Source organism: Furipterus horrens, unplaced genomic scaffold, assembly GCF_987537825.1.
Source record: "Furipterus horrens unplaced genomic scaffold, mFurHor1.1.pri manual_scaffold_10, whole genome shotgun sequence".
Taxonomy (NCBI): domain Eukaryota; kingdom Metazoa; phylum Chordata; class Mammalia; order Chiroptera; family Furipteridae; genus Furipterus; species Furipterus horrens.
In genome coordinates, this window is record NW_028327180.1 from 71,856,235 (window position 1) to 71,874,001 (window position 17,767).

The 17,767-nt window shown below is 47.3% G+C and overlaps 1 protein-coding gene and 1 long non-coding RNA gene across 6 annotated transcripts in view; one reads left to right on the forward strand and one right to left on the reverse strand.

Moving 5' to 3' along the window:
* LOC150000609 (uncharacterized) overlaps window positions 1–17,767 on the reverse strand; it is a 42,989-nt gene that overhangs the window by 15,604 nt on the left and 9,618 nt on the right. For all 3 annotated transcript variants that reach the window (XR_016513293.1, XR_016513294.1, XR_016513292.1), the window contains exon 2: window positions 3,187–3,272. This is a non-coding gene — a long non-coding RNA (uncharacterized LOC150000609). The remainder of the gene's footprint in view (window positions 1–3,186; window positions 3,273–17,767) is intronic.
* The window catches only part of FGF1 (fibroblast growth factor 1), an 84,825-nt gene continuing 82,685 nt past the window's right edge, over window positions 15,628–17,767 (forward strand). For 2 of the 3 annotated variants that reach the window (XM_090288086.1, XM_090288088.1), the window contains exon 1: window positions 15,628–16,027. The gene's annotated coding sequence lies outside the window, so the exon portion shown is untranslated. The remainder of the gene's footprint in view (window positions 16,028–17,767) is intronic. The other variant, XM_090288087.1, reaches the window with a different exon arrangement.

Here is a 17,767-nt window from a genome sequence, read left to right on the forward strand (position 1 = left end):
ACGAGGTCTCCAGTTTTATAAAATTCATCAGACAGTAGACACCTCACCTGGTGGCCAAACTGTCAACCATCATCTCATTTTAGTTCCGAGAGTTTTTCCAGGGGTTGTTTTCCCACGAGGATTCTGCCTTGTCTATAGCCCCTTGGGACAGTTCTCCCTGCAGCTCCTCGTGTTGTCCTTATGACAGGTTTCTGATTAGGAAACCAATCATTCTCTAGAGAATTTTGCAATAAACTCCTTCACCTTACCATATTTGTTCATTCAAGTTTTACAGGTATAAAAATCAAGAAAGACTTAAATACTAAAGTCTACTCATACCAATAAAAAGTAGAAATGAGAGCTATTTCTCATAAAATGTTTTCTGTGCTCAGCATTTGACACACATTATCTTACTCATTTCTATTATAATTGCCACTTTTAGAGGCAAGGCGAGGTGAGATGGAACAGTGAGTTTAAGCAAGTTGCCCGAGGTCTCCCAACTAGCAACTGGAAGAGCTGGGAATAGTATCGAGGTCTGATAATAGAGTCGACCTCCTGACTTCTGTGTTCCACTGTCTGAAAGATAATTTGCACATGTTTGTAAGGATGTGGTTTCATAAATTATACACCTTCACCAGAATACCATATGCCTTCTTTATTTTTTATCCTCACCTGAGAACATTCTCTCACCACTTCCAGAGAGAGACGAAGAGAAAGAGAGAGAGAGAGAGAGATGAGAGAGAGAGAGAGAGAGAGACATCGATGTGAGAGGAAAACATCAGCTGACTGCCTCCTGTACACACCCTGACCAGGGATCAAACCCCGCAACCTACGCATGTGCCCTGACCTGGAATTGAACCCACTACCTTACAGTCTATAGGACGATGCTTCAACCAAGTGAGCCATACTGGCCAGGGCCCATATGCCTTCTTTTGATGAGGAAGGAAAAAAATATATATACATATAATATATATATATTTTTGGTATTTTAGAGACTGCCTCTGAAGCAAGCTGCCCCAACTTCTCAGGATGCCCAGCTCTTGCCTTGAACACGGTGCTGAAATCAGGTCAGGCAGGAGCTCCAACTAGCAGGCCAGCAAGGTCACATCAGAACCCAGAGCCAGGCAGCAGAGGCGGAAGCCAGCACAGAAGGTTTGGGAATGAACACGATGGGGATGTAGAAGCGGAGAGGGAAGACAAGCCTCCAGGGGAGCAGAGGGAGAGAGGGTGGCGGGGGGAAAAGGCCCGGGCTCAGGGAGGGGCTATGCTTTCACTGTGCAGTTTTGTTCTGTTAAAGACACGCAATGCTGATGGGAAGAAAGTTAAAACAGTTGAAGACATAGGAGAGCTTGGGGAAGGGGTAGATGCAAATCAGCAAAGGCCCCAAAGAGTCACAACAGGAAGGGATTTGAAGCCCATGTGGGGGGAACATGTTCGCTGGGTTTGTTATACCTGCTTGACTCTATCACCTCCTACCATCACTGCCTGATAGTCCATCCACTGCTGTCAAAGTTCCCATGGCCACAAGTGGTTTGGGAAGCTAAGTGTTTATAGCCAGAAACATTTTCGCCCCACTGGGCATAGCTCGGTAGGCTTTTTCATTGAGGAAACACAAATCACATGGTTTGAGGCAAGGGACACTGAATCTGTCTCCACCTAAAACAGCCGCCAGCCTCAGGTCCCTTCAATATCACACCATTTCGACTGCATCCCTAAAGCACCCTGTTAAAATAGGAACAGGTTCAACCCATCCTGAAAAGAGCAGCCACGCTCACAGCAATATGCTCACAATGGCCAAAAGGTGGGAGCAACCCAAGTGTCCACGGAAGGACGGATGGGAAACAAAAGGTAGTATGGTCACACAATGGAGTGTTGTTCGGCTTGGAAAGGAAGTTCCCACACCTGCTACAACGTGGATGAACCTCGAGGACATTATGCTCAGTGAAAGAAGCCAGTCACAAATGCAGAAACAAATACTGTCTGATGCCCTCGGTAGGAGGTACCCAGAGTAGTCAGGTTCATACAGACAGAGGTAGAACGACGGTTGCCCAGGGCTGCGGGTGGGGAATGGGGAGTCACTGTCTAAAGGGAGTTTCCATTTCGCATGATGCAAGGGCTCTGGGGATGGACAGTGGTGACAGCTGCACAGCACTATGTGCACGTGCTTAATGCCAGTGACCTGTACACTTAAAAATGGTCACAATGGTAAATTTTCTGTTATGTGTATCTTACCACAATTTAAAAAAATACCAGGTCATTCCTTTAAAAAGGAGCCATTTGGTCACTTGTTCTCATCTATGATGATTAGTTTGGCTCAGCTTTGCTTTTCTGTGAAGGACAGAGCAGGAACCAGGAGCTGGGCACTGGGGGAGTGGGCAACAGAGGTGACAGTCATGAGGACAGTGACCCGCTGGGCTCCAGGATGTGCCCTGAGAAAGGCCAGACCCCAGGGCCCCCTCCTGACCTAAGGGGGACACCCTGCAGGCTCCTCAGTAGCAAGAGGAGAATGTGAAGGAAGGAAATTTCCCACAGACGCTGTGGGAGTGGCTTGAGGGAGGAGGGGAGATGGCGGCCTCTATCTACTTCGCACTTTTACTGAGGGTGGCTAGGCTAGAGGGCCCCTCCACGGAGTAATAAGACTACACACTTATTGTGACTAGTTAGGCCCCCAGGACTCAGCGACACCGGCTTGTTGAGAGAACCTCCTCCCAGATCTCTCCTCTCACAAGCTGGTGTAAACAGGGCCCAACCCCTAGTCTGAAAGTCAAGGGCAGGTGTGGGGATAATGAAGCCACACCCACAACCAGCAGGGTAGGGGTGGTAGGGGTACCTCCTCCACCATCAGACCTCAGGGGAGAAACTCATTTTGGTGAGAGAAAAGCAGCATTTTAAACCTCCCTCATTCATGAGACGTAACTGTTATACTAGTATGGAAATCCTCAAAGAAAAAATAATTTCAACATTTCATTTCCATGAATCTCTAGCTTGAGTCTCAAGTTTAGCAGATGCTATTTTTATCAAATACTTTCTATTCTGTGACATGCTTTGCCAGCTTTGCACTATCAGATAAATCAGGAAAAGTCCACATTTGATTTCTCTTCCTTCTGACTTCTCCCTCCCCGTCTGTGGTTTGTGGGAGAGGTGGTGGTTTCAGCAGGGGTCCGTGTCCTTTCAGTAGAATGTAAGCACAGCCATTTGAAAACTCACCTTGGTGCCAAAACATCCGGAAATGGGCTCTGCCTCCTTCGCAAATGACGTCTTGTCCTGGCTTAACCCCATCCCAGATGGCAGAGCTGATGGGACAGGAAAAAATACAGATTTCAGAGCATTTGCGGCATTGTTCTTCCCCACCCCCAACTTCCTGTGAAGGAGGATTTAGTCTTGGCAGCTGAGTTCTGAAGGCTTTCCGTGCAGAATATAGGAAAGCGTGGGGAGGGATTCTGAACTGTGCAGGGCTGTGGCGGGATGGGTCGGTGGGGCCGCCGAAGAAAAGGCCGGGCATTTCCTACTAAAGCAGAAGAGATCAGAAGGGGAGAGACAGAACAGCCCGGGATGGGACGAACTTAGGGGAATTCAAGATATAAATTAAAGGGGTGGAGTAGCTGCTGAGCTGTCACGAGGAAGACTTGAGAGAGGTAATGGAGATTTTTCAGCGATGTTGTTGGTGTTATGAATGGAATCCATCCTTCCCCTTGGTGTTGTTAAGAGATTTCAGTAAACACACAAATTGGTTTCAATGCTGTTTTTGGTAGGAGGGACTGGATTTATTCAAAGCAGCACCAACTACTGGGGGCTAAGGTTCATAATGGAGAACCAACCTTCACCCCTCTTCTCCCATCAACACAGACTGGAGCCCAGATATTTCAAACCGGTGTCCCAGGGGCTGGGGGTTAGACTGCAGATGTGTCTTGTTTGGTTTGCTGAGAGTGAATGTTTCTAAAGCCACCCTTGGAAATTAGGACTTCACATGTAAAAAGCCTGCATTTCCCACTTCTCCTTTAAAAAAAAAATCGGAAACTCTGGCAACGTGAGACTCATTTTCATAAGGCAAAAATAGGCGTGTGCTCCCTAGTTCACCCCGTACCCACAGCTCACATAAGGTGTGCACATGCACACACACCTGGCCCACTTCCTACGTTTGTATTTCCCACCATCTGGTAATGGCAGGCAAGATAATTAGGGCTTACTCTCCAGCTGAGGACAACAAGAAAAGCTGGACAGAACATTAAAATCAGGCTGAAGTCATCAAAACGTTGAAAAGATAATGAAAAATTGCCAAACCAAGATGGAGGGGGCGGGGATGGGCATTCAGGGGCGTGAGGCCAACAGCTGGGACATTTGCTGTTTCCGGAAGGACAACTAAGAAGCGAGCGCAGAGGCTAAACAGCATCTATATAGCTTTGTGTGCCTCGCTGGGCAAAAGCTGGAATCTAGTGCCCCCCAAAGGGGAGGATGGGCCTGTAACCTCCCCGTCCGCGCCCCCCCCCCCCATTTTGGGCTAAGACCCCGAAGGATTGCACCTTAACAGTAGATGATGTGGAGATAGACTAGATTTTGCAGGGCCTCAGCCCAGCTTCCAATGAGCTAAATTCTTCAAATTGGATTAAGGTGACCCTAGTTACTAGCATCACCACGTGCCTAGCAGAAGCAAATGTTACCGTAACATCTCACATTACTTCTACCATCGCTTTTTCACATATAAGTTCAGCACACATGAAAATAATTAGAAACAAGGAAATAAAATAGTATGGATGAGATCCAGCAGAAAAAATTACACAAGAAACAATCCCAGAGAACTCCACTAACTGGAGTTATTACACACAGACTTTAAAGTAACCATGTTGATGGAACAAGTTATAAAGGACCCATGGACATGGACAACAGGGTGGGGACTGGCTGTGGGAGCAGGCTGGTGAGCGGGGCAGAGGAGAGCAATGGGGGAAAATTATGACAACTGTAATTGAACAGCAGAGAAGGAAAACTCTGACTCTAAAAAACCTCCGCTGCCTTGCGGCATACCTCTTCAGGGGAAAGGCTAAGGGAGTAAACCCCGACAGAAAATCCGGAGCCAGAGTCCCTAAGGCGGTTTGACGTTGTAGTCAACACCGGCAACTCCTGCGGCGCACCTGAAGCCAAGCTGTATTGACTCCGTCTTTCCCTTGGACCCTTCAGCTGCGAAGAGAGGGGGGGGTCTGCTGCATGGGCAACAGCAGACCCTCCATATCACCCTGCCCAGGTTCTGTAGCTTCAGCTTCACTGGAGAGGACACTCCAGCGTCATCGCAAGATGTCGATTCAACACGGGAGGAGACAGATACTGTGTCACTCCCGAGTTGGACTGCACAGCCATTCTCGGCGGTGCAGATAGACTCTTAAGAAGCTACACCATCGTCTCTCGAGACGGACGTCTGCCAACGAATTGAACAGCAATAAAAAAAATCTTTTTTACATAAAGTAACTATGTTGACTGTGCGAAGAAGATAAACGACAAGCTTTGAAGATTTGGCAAAAAACTGGAAACTTAAAAGAAAAAGGACAATGAAGATTTTTAAAAGAACCAAATAGAGATTTGGAATTGAAAAATATAATAATAAAAGTGAAGAGCTCAGTGGATGGTTTTAACTGCACATCAGACAGAGTTAAAGAGATAAAATCCACATCTAGGTACATCATAGTTAAAATAAATGAAAACCAAAGACAAAGAGAAAAAAATGATAAAAGCAGCTACCATTACTTGAAAAAAAAAGTGAGAGACTATTGGCTTATTTCTTGACAGAAACAATGAAAAACAGAAATTAGTAGAATTTGAATATCTTTAAAGTCTGAAAGGAAATAACTGCCTACCTGGAATTCTTTGTCCAGTAAAAATGACCTCCAGTAATAAAGGTGAAATTAAGACATGATCAGAATTCTTTACCAGAAATAAATACTACGGGGTGTTCTTTAAGTTGAAGAAAATGATTTAAGATGATAGGTTATAGATCCAGGAAGAAATGAAGAACAATGCAAAGATAAACTTAAGAAAATCCAAAAGCATTAGACTGTAAGAAACAACATAATCATGCCCACCGGGGGTTAAAAATATAAAAATATACAAGTACATATAAATCAGGAGGGAGGAATAAATGGAATTAAAATGTCCTAAGGTCCTTATATTATTACAAAAGAAGATAAAAATACCAATTAACATTAGACTTTGATAAATTAAAGATACTTCGATCTCTAAGGTAACTTCTAAAAGAATGGTAAAATAAAGGCTATAACTTCTAAGATTCTAGAGGGAAAAATAGAATATTCAATCACTCCAAAAGCAGGCAGGAAAGTAGAATAAAAAGAACATAGATCATGTGAGATAAATGAAAACATTTAATGAGATAGTAAGTTTAAATCCAAATATATCAGTAATTACTTTGTAAATTAACAAAATATTTCAGTTAAAAGTCAAGAAGTATCGAACTAGGTAAAAGAATCTATATACTGTGTTTAAGAAACACATCTAAAGTTAGTTTGCCGGCCAACCTGTCAATGGACATATTAATGTCAATGAGTGAGAAATAAACCTTTGTTATTTTAAGTCACTGTAATTTGGGGATTATTTATAACCACAGTATAAATCAGTCTATCCTGACAAATACCGATACAAAAAGAGAAGGACTTTCTTTCCAGCCACAGAGGGACCCTGTTCTGAAAGAGATGAGTCCTGGTTAGTTCACTGTGGGTTAAGCTTCAGGGCAGGGAGAGCAGCTCCCAAGAAGAGCCTGTGAAGACCATGTTATCGTACAGCTGTGCCATAATTAAGAAACCATTCCCCTGTTACAGACATTTAGGTTGTTTTCACTATTACAAACAATACTTCGGTGGCCATCTTGCAAATAGTATTCATACATTTTAATGTTTTCTTTCTACAGACATTAAGACCAGGTTTGCCACCATTCAAATGGTGGAAATTTTAGGCTATTAACGGAAACACAACCAGGTGGGCCATTTGAGGTGATGATTTTGGTTAGGGGGTGCCTGGTATGGCTGGATTATGCCCCAAATAGTGTCTTAAACACTCTGGGCACTGAATAAGGACTCAATGAATGAATGAATGAATGAATGAATGAATGAATGAACGAGTGAGTGAATGAATGAATGAACAGATGAATGAATCCACATCTACTGTAGACATTTGTTAGGCCTGCTCTGCCCTCATTTATAACAGGAGTTCTCAATCTAAGCACTATTGACTTTTTAAAAAGTGTATTTTATTAATTTATTTTTAGAGAGAGGAGAAGGGAGGGAGACAGAGAGGGAAAGAAACATTGATGGGTTGCCTCCTGCACACCCCTAGCTGGGGACCTGATCTGCAACCCAGGCATGTGTCCTGACTGGGAATTGAACCGGTGATCTCTTGGTTCACAGGCCAGTGCTCAATCCACGGAGTCACATCAGCCAGGGCACTATTGACTTTTAGGGCCAGACATGTCTTTGTTGTGGGACTGTCCTGTACATTGTAGAATGTTTAGTAGCATCCTAGTGAATATTTTAATTGAATTATTATATTCTTCAATTCCTGAAGTTCTGTTTTTTAAGATACTTTCATTTTGTTCATGCATCATTTTCCTGATTTTCCTTAGTTGTCTGTTTTCTCTCGAAGTTCATTGAACTTATTTAAGATGGTCGTTTTTATTTTTGTCTCATAATTATTAGGTCTTCATTTCTTTAAGGTTGTTTCTGTGCTGGCTTAGGGGAGGGGCTCTCATGGGTGAAATAATTTTTTAACCATTTTAATGTAGCTGGTTTTGGCTTTGCACTTTCCTGGGATATTATGACTTTTTAACTGGTTTCTGGAGTTCTCTTAAAGCGTTTTTAGACAGTATATTGTTAAGTTCGTGTCTCTGTGGAAGAACAAAGTGTGGGGCTTCCTATTTTTCTAAAGGATTGGGCTGGCCTGGCAGAGGGTCCCTGGTTTATTCTTTGGGTGTTCTAGAGGGAACAGGCTATGAGGCAGAAGCCTGTCATTCTTCCAAAGTTGTGTAGTTTTTGTATTTTATGCTGTTTTAGTTTGTAACTAGCCCTATAGAAATAAGGTGATTAAAACAGGGGGAAATGATAGCAGGGCCCAGGTGTTAGAGTTTAGCCTTAATTGATAGGCTTAAGTAATTGAAGCTGTGACTGGATAGACTTTCTTTATCACCAAACCTTTGCTTCTGGAATTTTGCCTAGAGGGTGGCGGCAGGCAGCAGGACCCCAAATTGCTTTTCGGTAGCATAACTACTATTGAATCAAGATTAAAGCATTTCCATCTCCCTAAAAATTATCCTGTGTCTTGTTGTATCATCCTTTCCTCTAGCCCCATAGCCCAAGGCAACCAGTGATCTACTTTCTGTCTCTATAATTTTGCATTTTCTAGAACTTCATGTAGACTTTTATGCTTTGCTTCTTTCACTTAGCGTAATGCTTTTTGAGATTCATTTGTGTTGTTTTGTGTATCAGTATTTTGATCTTTTTTATTGCTGTGGATGTCTGTGACGCGATATTCTAGCGTCCACATCGTTTAGAGCTGCGACTCAGAACATGGCGCGTTCCTAGAAGCCGCTTTCGGCATCAGTGGGCGGCGGCGCGTGGACTTGCAAGCGTGGGGCGCGGGACCAACCGACGCCACTTCGTGTTGGACAGTGGAAGCTGGAGAGCCGGGCTATTCGGACTGAGCCAATTGGTTTCCATGGATCTCAATAGTGCCAGCACTGTTGTTCTTCAAGTCTTAACTCAGGCCACCAGTCAGGATACTGCTGTGTTAAAGCCAGCTGAGGAGCAGTTGAAACAGTGGGAAACACAGCCAGGTTTTTATTCAGTGTTGCTGGTAAGTTGCTTAAAAATAGTTATTATTTTTAATAAAATGAGACACTATTCTATTGTTTTAAAAACCTACTTGTGTTGGTGGTTTACTTAGTGAAACTGATCCAAATGTTTGGCTGCCATTGCACTGCCATTTACTAATTCGAGGCATGGCACTTGGAGGACATTTAAGAGATGTTTATTGTTGGGTGAGTATACCCAAGCAGGGTATTGGTAGTATCTGCTTAGAAGGTTACACTGCCAGTTTTCTATTTTAGCCTGTAAATGCTGCCCTCAAGACTGTAAAGGAGGAAAGAGGAAGGACATCTCTAAAATCAGAGAAGGAAAACTCTGACTCCAAAAAACCTCCGCTGCCTTGCGGCATACCTCTTCAGGGGAAAGGCTAAGGGAGTAAACCCCGACAGAAAATCCGGAGCCGGAGTCCCTAAGGCGGTTTGACATTGTAGTCAACACCGGCAACTCCTGCGGCGCACCTGAAGCCAAGCTGTATTGACTTTGTCTTTCCCTTGGACCCTTCAGCTGCGAAGAGAGGGGGGGTCTGCTGCATGGGCAACAGCAGACCCTCCATATCACCCTGCCCAGGCTCTGTAGCTTCAGTTTCACTTGAGAGGACACTCCAGCGTCATCGCAAGATGTCGACTCAACACGGGAGGAGACAGATACCGGTTATAAGCTCATCCGATTGGCGAAGGAAACGAGCGCCAGGGGTCTCCTCTGACGGTGGGAGAGGTCATCGCACCTCACTGGACAGCTACCGTCTCGCCATGGCTCGCCTGCCCCACTGGGTGCGTGGGGATCAGAGAGGCGCCTCTCGAAAAGTGGGCCACAAAACACCCGCACCAGTTAATTCCAAGCAAACAACAAGAAAGAAGCCTCCGGCTCTTCGCCTCGCTAGCTGGAACATCAGGACCATGTGCCCCGGACTTACTGCAGACCTTCCGTGGATCAAGGGTGCCAGGAAAACCGCTGTCATCGATAGGGAACTGGCACGACTAAACATCGACATTGCAGCTCTACAGGAGACCCGGTTGGCCGACAACGGAACTATCAGAGAAACCAACTACACCTTCTACTGGCAAGGGAAGTCTCCGGACCAACCAAGACAGCACGGTGTTGGGTTCGCTGTGAAGAACACGCTTGTTAACTCCATAGAGCCACCCACAGGAGGCACAGAGAGATTACTTACCCTCCGATTGTCAACAACTTTCGGCCCAGTCAGCATTCTTAGCGCGTATGCCCCAACCCTCTGCGCCACCACCGAAGAGAAAGAACAGTTCTACCATGCACTGGACGAAGCGTTATCCAAGATTCCCAGAAGTAACGCTCTCTATCTCCTTGGAGACTTCAACGCAACAGTAGGAGCCGACCACATGGCCTGGCCCACCTGCCTTGGAAACTTTGGGAGAGGAAAGATCAATGAGAATGGTCAGCGACTGCTTGAGCTTTTGTGTCACCACGGCCTGTGCGTGACAAACACATTCTTCAAGTGCAAAGAGATCCACCAGGTGTCATGGAGGCACCCCCGCTCCCGTCATTAGCACCAGCTTGACCTCGTCATCACCAGAAGAACGGATATTGGCAGCACCCTCCTCACCCGCAGCTACCACAGTGCAGACTGCGACACGGACCATGCCCTCGTGGTAAGCAAGGTGCGCATAATGCCAAAGAGGTTGCACCACTCCAAGATGAAGGGTCACCCACGCATCAACACCAGTTGTGCCAGCAACCCAGTTAAGACCCAGCAATTCATCAACAAGATGGAAGATGCACTCGGCAAGGGAGTGGCGGCAGATGACATTATCGAATCCAATTGGCCACGTCTCCGCGACGCCATATACAACTCCGCCATTATTGCTTACGGGAAGAAAGAGCGGAAGAACGCTGACTGGTACGAGGCTCACTGGGAAGAAATGGAACCCGTGATCGAGGCTAAGAGGAAGGCCCTACTGGCTTACAAGGTCACGCCCACTCCCAGTACACTTCAAGCTCTACGGGGTGCCAGGAACAAAGTCCAGAAGACCACCCGCCACTGTGCCAACACCTATTGGCTAAACCTGTGCAGAAGCATTCAGGAAGCCGCCGATATAGGCAACGCACGAGGAATGTATGAGGGTATCAAGAAGGCAACAGGCCCAATCCCCTCCAAGATCGCCCCCCTTAAGTCCAAGACAGGTGAGGTCATCACTGACCAGGAACAGCAAATGCGGCGGTGGACCGAGCACTACCTCGAGCTGTACGCAACGAAGAACACCGTAACAGACACTGCTCTTAAAGCCATCCCAGACCTACCAGTCATGGAGGAGCTAGACACCCCACCTACTGCGGCAGAGCTCGGCAAAGCCATCGACCGCCTTGCTTGCGGGAAAGCACCAGGAAGCGACGGAATCCCTCCAGAAATCCTAAAGAGTGGGAAACCAGTCCTGCTACAGCCGCTCCACCATCTACTCTGTCTCTGCTGGAAGGAGGGTTACATCCCCCAGGATATGAGAGACGCCAACATTATCACCATGTACAAGAACAAAGGAGACCGCAGCGACTGCAACAACTACCGGGGCATCTCTCTCCTCAGCGTCGTCGGCAAAGTATTCGCCCGGGTCGCTCTTGCCCGCCTGCAGACCCTTGCTTCCCGCGTCTACCCAGAGTCCCAGTGTGGCTTCAGAGCTGGCCGATCAACAGTGGACATGATCTTCTCCCTACGCCAGCTGCAGGAGAAGTGTCACGAGCAGCATAAACCACTCTACCTCGCCTTTATTGACCTCACGAAGGCGTTTGATCTGGTCAGTCGAAGCGGACTCTTCAGCTTGCTACGGAAGATTGGCTGTCTACCACATCTGCTTGCTGTGGTCATGTCCTTTCACGACAACATGCACAGCACGGTGTCCTACAACGGCGCAACCTCTGAGGCCTTCCCAGTCAGCAGCGGAGTAAAGCAGGGCTGCGTCCTCACGCCTACGCTGTTCGGAATCTTCTTCTCCATGCTCCTCCAATACGCCTTTAAGGACTGCAGCGAGGGGGTCTTCATTCACACCAGATCCGATGGCAAGCTCTACAACCTGGCCCGTCTACGAGCCAAGACCAAAGTCAAAGAGGTGCTCATCCGTGAGATGCTCTTCGCCGACGACGCAGCTTTGACATCACACTCCGAAGAGGGACTCCAGCAGCTAGTCACTTGCCTTTCCCACGCATGCAAGGAGTTCGGACTAGCCATCAGCCTGACGAAGACGAATGTTATGGCTCAAGGCACGGGGACTCCCCCATGCATCACCATCGACGGATACACCCTGGAGGTTGTCAACGACTTCACTTACCTCGGGTCCACCATCTCGAGCTCTCTGTCAGTCGACTTGGAGGTCAACTGGAGAATCGCCAGGGCAGCCACAGTTATGGCCAGACTGAACCGGCGAGCGTGGAACAATTCCAGCCTCACTGAGAAAACCAGACTGCGCATCTACCAAGCCTGCGTACTCAGCACTCTCCTCTATGGCAGCGAGACGTGGACCACCTACGCAAGGCACGAAAGGAAACTCAACAGCTTCCACATGAGGTGCCTGCGACGCGTCCTGCATGTCGCCTGGCAGGATAAGGTCCCCAACACCGAGGTGCTGAAGCGAGCCAATATGAGCAGTTTGCATGCAGTTCTTAGCGAGAGACGCCTCAGGTGGCTCGGCCATGTCAAAAGAATGGATGCAGGCCGTATCCCCAAAGACCTCCTCCACGGCGAGCTAGCAGAAGGCAAGAGGATGACAGGGCGCCCAAAACTGCGGTTCAAAGACATCTGCAAAAAGGACATGACACAATGCTCCATCAATCTCAACACATGGGAAGTTCAAGCAGACGACCGCCTAGCCTGGAGGCTCGCGGTCAGGCAAGGTACGTCACGCGCGGAGGCTGCGCGCAACGAGGAGGCGGTCCAGAAAAGATCGAGGCGGAAGCAGCGTCAGCAGCAGCAACAACGGCCATCTGCCTTCACCTGTACCAAGTGCGGCAGGGATTGTCACTCCCGAATCGGACTGCACAGCCATTCTCGGCGGTGCAGATAGACTCTCAAGAAGCTACGCCATCGTCTCTCGAGACGGACGGCTGCCGACGACGACGAGTAGCATCCTGGCCTTCACCCACTAGATGCCACTAGCACAATCCTAGTTGTAGCAATAAAAATGATTCCAGAAATTGCCAACTGTCACCTGAGGAGCCATTGCTCCTGGTTGAGAACCACTGACTTTAATATGGGTAGTATTTGTACAAGGGCAAAGGCCCCTCTTAAAACAACTGACTACAAAGTCTGATCCTGTTTTTACTCGATCCTCCCATATTAAAGTGGCCTCTTCCTGGGTTTTCACAGTCTTTTCACAGGCTCCCCCACCCCTTCTTCCTGGTCCAGACTCCATTTCTCTAGGCAACCGGATGCCTTCCCCATGAAGTAGGTCAGTCCTCATCACACATTTTTTCATTACCAAATGCCCCTCCTTAGAAGCAGTTATCAAAGTTGAATTCTTACACTTATTTGAGTAATTATTAAATTAATATATGTCTCTCACTCTCCTTCCATAAGAATTTGGTATGTAACACATCAGTTTTTGTTCACCATTTTTATATCTAGTGCCCAAAACAATGCCTCGCACATATTAGGTGCTCAGTGGGTGTTGGATGGATGGATGGATGGATGGATGGATGGATGGCAGCCTATTATTAGGCAGCAATAGCCAGCCTTAGAGTATGACAGTCTTTACCCATTTTTGCTCCTGTGCCTTTTTAAAAAGTTTCGAAAAACAATGGTACCTACACCCACATTTAAAAGTTGATAGGCTAAATTTTCACTGTTAGGTCCATATGGATTCAAGATAATAACTTCAAGCATTAAATATTGGAATTTAAAAATTTCACTATGACATTATTCTTTACAATTTGCTTTCACAGTACTGCTCTTCAAATTCAAGGGATGGGAGAAACAAGTTATTAAACAAACAATTCCTTAATTATTAAGGGAAGCTGAATTAAATGATTAAAGGAAACTTCTAGTTTGGGGACAAAGGCACCTTAGTAAGATTTGTGAAGGGGGGTATGCCTTCCAGTAAGGTAAGGACCATTATAAATCCAGACACATTCTCAGGCAAATCAGTTTGAGGGAAGAGTACCTATAGAAATTGAGAACCTGGAAATCGATTCTCTAAAAAGAATCCTTGGTGTGCCCCTTGGAAGGTCTTCAAGACCACCACCCTGGAGGTAATGAAGCCCAGTGGCCTGCAGAGGGCAGTGTTGGACAAGCCGTTGGGCTCCATCCCTGGTTCTCCCTCAGGTTAGCAGAGAAAAGGCCATTCCACTTGAGCGCGGTGGTAGGGAGCCCAGCCTGGGCGGCCCAGCCCTGTGCCTCCTGGGTGTGTTGTTTGCACAGTAAATTATTCACAGGAAACCGGCTCCAGGCAAAAAGGAGAGCAGAGCACCCCATCCTGTACCTAGAATCACTGCCTGGGATTGTAAATAGATGAAAACCTCATTCATTCTTTCTCCCCTCCAACAACTGAGTCTGGGAAAAAGAAAAACAGCTGAGGGGTGAAGTCATGGGACTGAATCAACCCTGAGGTTTTTGTGTTTCCTCTTATGAAATGAAAATAACAGTGACATCTCAATAACTGATTGCTTCAGGAGACAGTGAGCAAAGTGGCCGGAAGCTCCGACTCTGGAGGCAGACAGGTGGTGGCTGGGAAGTCTGTCCTCAGTCCATTCCTTGGGGTTCCCTTGAGCTCCATTCGCCATGGAAGCCAGCCTCTGCCTTCCTGGATGTCAGCCAGAGCAAGGTTACCTCCTCCCGGGGCTGCTGGGCAGATATGGGGGACAGTGCAGGACCAGTGTTCAGCATGTAAAGGACAGTCAGCAGAAGCTCCATGAATAACAAATAACAGTGATGATGGTGAAGATGGTGATACTGAGTTGGCATTTTAACAGGCAGGAGTGTCTCCAAACTTACCATTCAAGTCTGAAGAGGAAGAATCGGAGGTGAAAAAAATCAAGTCATTTGATCAATGTTTTAAGCTTTACAAGCCTGTGAGTCAGAAGCAGAAACAGCCAGAGGAGGAAGGCAGAATTGGTGCTGTTCAATGTTAGCATCTGGCTCCTTGACATTGTGCCTCCCAGGGTTGGGGTCCCACTCCTATACTGACAAGAGGGCCTGTGTGTCTAAAATAGTGTTTATGTGACAACCATGTGTGTGTGGACAATATGATGTGTCCTCTGGCCTCAGACATAAAAGCAATGACTTTATCCATGACATTGATCCTCTGTGTAACCTCGAAAAGTGGGGATGAACTAAAGTTGAAATAAAGTTAGTTAATTTGGACTAATTGCTTGGATATATTAAAAGTAAGGCTCCAAGTACCCTGGCTGGTGTGGCTCAGTAGATTGAGCATCGACCTATGAACCAAAGGGTCACCAGTTTGATTCCCAGTCAGAGTACATGCCTGGGTTGTGGCCCAGGTCCCCAGCTGGGGGCACACAAGAGGCAGCCACACATTGATGTTTCTCTCCTTCTCTTTCTCCCTCCCTTCCCCTCTCTCTAAAAATAAATAAAAATCTTAAAAAAAAACAAAAAACAAAAAAACAGTAAGGCTCTGAAAGGCTCTGAGACCCCTGCCCCTCTGCCTTCCACGGGGAAAGGTACCAGGGACTAGTTCAGAAAGGCATGGAGATAACTTGGACCAGATAACTGTCCTTTCACCTGGCAGCTGTCCAGCCCCCCAAATAGCTTTTGTGTCTGGTCCAAGAATAAGATCACATGGGAGGGGGAGAAATAAACACACAAGGGCTAGTCTTTGGGCTTCCCGTGGGTACACTAGCATCAGCCGCGGGGACCGGCGCCCAAGAGGTTGGCCTCAGGACCACTCTGCTGCCTCCTCCCCAGGCTCCAAGGCTGGGAAAACAACCTGCATCAGGGTGGGTGTGGCGAGTGGCTGGCACTCAGCCTGTCTCTTGGGGCTCCCTTGAGCTCCATTCACACCAGAGAGGGAGCAAGCAGGAGAGAACAAGCAGATCCAACAGCCTCACTCTGGGGCAATCTTCCTTTTGTTGAAGGACACTCCCTCTGATGGGGAATAGGAACTCCCTCCCTCCCGCAGCAGCCTGCCTGCAGTGGTCCTGGTAGGACAGCGTGGATGCTCTAGGCTGTTGCAGCTGCCGTGGCCCGGAAAGAAAGAACCCAGAGCCACAGCAAAGAGGTGAGTACATCCACTTCTCCAAGGGGCTCACACTGCTCTGGACTTTCTGCCTGGCTTCAGGCTTGCGCTCAGGGTGAATGGTCTCCCCAAGCCCCCTCCTCGTCTTCTCCTCCCTGATCTGTGGCTCTGCAGCAGGCTTGAGTCTCTGTGAAGGATGCTAGAGAAAATTTTCCTGTACTCCTTTCTCTCCTTTGGAGGCCCATTTGCTCCCAGAAAGAATGGAGTAGGTCTAGTTCTTGGTGGGGAAGCAGGAAGTGATTCCTATCAAGTGAGTTATCTTTGCTGAGATCCAAGAAGATGTTTCACAGGAAATCATTAGACAAATCGCATTACAGGAGAGTTAATGCTTAGTTTTTAAAAGCCCTGCATGACAAGAAAATACAAAGATGCCAGCTGATGCTCGGTAATTCAGAAAAAGGGAAGAAACAGAAATGGCATCTACAGAGCTTCCCTTCCTTTCAGCCCCTTCCCTGTCTTGTCCTGACTTCGTGGAGCCCAACAAAATGTACTTAACAGATCCAAGAACTCCTTTCTTTGGTTGAGAACAAGAGAAACAAAATCAAGGAAGGGTTCGGGGAGAATTGCTCTGTAAGTAGAGACAAAGCACAAAGAAGAGAAACGTCTTTTGCAGAGTCTTGGTTTCTCTTCCTGACATCTCTGCACTCCCAAACACACATTTACCTGTGCCTGTTTAGGGACATGTATCGAGGCTGCCATTGCTTGCACACGCGTGCCATTATTCTGTGACATACACAGCCTCACAGCTGTGGACTACAAATATCTATGCTAAGGCTAAGCCAACAAAATGCTGGTGGGAACAAGACAACTACTTGAATAAGTCAGGATTCTTTTAGTAAAATGGACTGAAACCCCGTTTGTAGGGACGTAAACAGAACAAAAAGGAAATTTGTTCCCTCATGCAACTGGAACATCCAGGGCTTTGATATGGTCAGATCCAGCTGCGCACAATGGCATCTTGACTCTTTGTCTTCCCCCACTTCTTGGCCTCACTTCCCCGTGTCCTGTTCCCAGGAAGGCTTATCTGTGGTGGTGGCAGATGGCTGGCGGCCACGTCCAGGCTACAGCCTCAGGGCCACATTTCACTGAATCGGTGTGGGTATTATGCCCAGCTGTCCCTGGGGCTGTCATCACCACCCCAAAACCACACGGACTGAAAGCAAGGAAGGGCTGGGTCCCCAAATATGGTCAAGGTGACAGTCCCAGGAGAAGGGGGCTGGGTGCAGGATGGCCAAGGTTGTCAGTCTGTGCTGCTCGGCACGATGGTCCAGATCAAATCAAAGCTCCTCCAACACACCTGCTCCTCCTTTTCTCTCTTACAGTCCACACAGATTTATGAGTGACAAGGTTGCATAGTAAGGATAACTCTTAGAACAGGTGATTAAAAGACCCCATGGCATGTCATTTCTAGAGACCCTTGACAGTGGGAAAGACACCAGAAGGATTGACATTGGCTCAGTCCCCAGACTCACCACCATGTCCAGACCCACTAGACACCCTGTGCTCACATAGGTCTCCCCTCCCCCCACTTCTGTGGCCCTCGGCTCTCCTGATGTGACCCCTTCTTGCCTGTCAAGGGCCAGTGTCGGTGCTGCCACCCCTCTGAGGCCTCATCTGGCCTGTCCAGCCTTTTCTGCTGTCTTCCACCCTGATCACAGGGGGCACTGACTCAGTATTATCTGTGTACATGTTCTTTAAGAACTTCCTCTATCTCAGTTTCTC